The sequence below is a fragment of the Lepidothrix coronata genome, unplaced genomic scaffold, assembly GCF_001604755.1.
Source record: "Lepidothrix coronata isolate B3197 unplaced genomic scaffold, Lepidothrix_coronata-1.0 Scaffold631, whole genome shotgun sequence".
NCBI lineage: Eukaryota > Metazoa > Chordata > Aves > Passeriformes > Pipridae > Lepidothrix > Lepidothrix coronata.
Genome location: NW_016690811.1, coordinates 1 through 1,821, shown reverse-complemented (window position 1 = coordinate 1,821; position 1,821 = coordinate 1). Strand labels below are relative to the sequence as shown.

The 1,821-nt window shown below is 34.9% G+C and overlaps 1 long non-coding RNA gene across 1 annotated transcript in view; it reads right to left on the bottom strand.

Moving 5' to 3' along the window:
• Positions 1-784, bottom strand: part of LOC108510306 — a 6,499-nt gene extending 5,715 nt beyond the window's left edge. Inside the window, exons 1-3 of the long non-coding RNA XR_001878785.1 lie at positions 552-784; positions 381-472; positions 160-293 (exon numbers count right to left, since the gene is read on the bottom strand). This is a non-coding gene — a long non-coding RNA (uncharacterized LOC108510306). The remainder of the gene's footprint in view (positions 1-159; positions 294-380; positions 473-551) is intronic.
• Between the last annotated feature and the right edge of the window lie 1,037 nt (positions 785-1,821).

The following is a 1,821-nucleotide window of genomic DNA, read 5'->3' as shown; positions in this document are numbered from 1 at the left end:
TTAAGGAATTTTTCAGGATTATTAAAGGAATTTTTCAAGAATTTTTCAGGAATTTTTAAGGGATTTTTCAGGAATTTTTAAAGGAATTTTTCAAGAATTTTTCAGGATTTTTAAGGAAATTTTTCCAGAATTTTGAAGGAATTTTTCAGGAATTCTTACCCTCCCCAAATCTGGGAACGAGGTGGGAGGGGAGGGGGCACTGCCGGCTTTCCCGCCGGCTCCCGTTTTCCCGGGAATCGACCCTCCGGATCGTCAAGCGGACGGTGCGGGGTCGCCTCCCATCCTTGGAGATCCTACGGAAAAACCGGGAAAAGATGGGAAAAAATTCCCTGATTGGGAGAAAAAAGGTCGAAAACCTTAATTTTTTAGGGAATAATCACCTGGATAAAAGGTTGGGAAGCAATTCCCGGAGTTTTCCCGCCGCTTCGGCCGCCGAGGAGCAGCGGGGGAAGGAATCTTCGTCGCTGAAAGACTGGGAAAAAAACGGGGATAAATGGGAAAATTCCCGGGAAAAGTTGGGAATGTTGGAGGGATTTGAGGGGTTTTGGTACCTGGGGGGGTCCCGAGGGAGTTACTTGGGAATTGTCTTGGCCCAGGCTGAGATTCCGGAGGGTCCGGGCGGCGGAAAAGCCGAATTCCTTTTCCAGGAGGTCTGTCGGATAATCCCGGAGGTCGGGGAGGCGGCGGATTCCCAAGGATTCCAAGCGCTGGGCGGTGCGGGGGCCGATGCCTGGGATTTTTGGAAGGGTTTTTAGGGAATTTTTTAAGGATTTTTAAGGGGTTTTAAGGGATTTTTTAGGGATTTTTTAAGGAATTTTGAAGGAATTTTTTAAGGATTTTTTAGGGACTTTTTAGGGATTTTTTAAGGAATTTTTAAGGGATTTTTTAGGGATTTTTTTAAGGATTTTTTAAGGATTTTTAAGGATTTTTTTAAGGAATTTTGAAGGGATTTTTTTAAGGATTTTTTAGGGATTTTTTTTAGGGAATTTGAAGGAATTTTGAAGGGATTCTTTAAGGATTTTTAGGGACTTTTTTAGGGATTTTTTTAAGGAATTTTGAAGGGATTTTTTAAGGATTTTTTAGGGACTTTTTAAGGATTTTTAAAGAAATTTTGGAGAAATTTTTAAGGGATTTTTAAGGAATTTTTAAAGGATTTTTAAGGGATTTTTAAAGGGATTTTTAAAGGATTTTTAAAGGGATTTTTTAAAGGATTTTTTAAGGAATTTTTATGGATTTATAAAGGAATTTTTCAGGAATTTTTAGGGATTTTTTAAGGGATTTTTAAGGGATTTTTTTAAGGGATTTTTAAGGGATTTTTTAAGGGATTTTTAAGGAATTTTTAAAGAAAATTTTCAGGAATTTTAAAGGATTTTTTAAGGAATTTTTCAGGAATTTTTCAGGGATTTTTAAGGAATTTTTTCAGGAATTTTTAAGAATTTTTTTCAGGACTTTTTCAGGAATTTTTCAGGGATTTTTCAGGAATTTTTCAGGAATTTTTTAAGGGATTTTTAAGGAATTTTTAAAGGATTTTTTCGACATTTTTAAGGGATTTTTCAAGAATTTTTCAGGAATTTTGAAGGGATTTTTAAGGAATTTTTAAAGGATTTTTCAGGAATTTTTCAGGAATTTTTGAAGGGATTTTTTCGACATTTTTAAGGAATTTTTCAAGAATTTTTAAGGAATTTTTCAGGAATTTTTCAGGGATTTTTAAGGAATTTTTAAAGGATTTTTCAGGAATTTTTCAGGAATTTTTGAAGGGATTTTTTCGACATTTTTAAGGAATTTTTCAAGAATTTTTCAGGAATTTTTCAGGAATTTTTG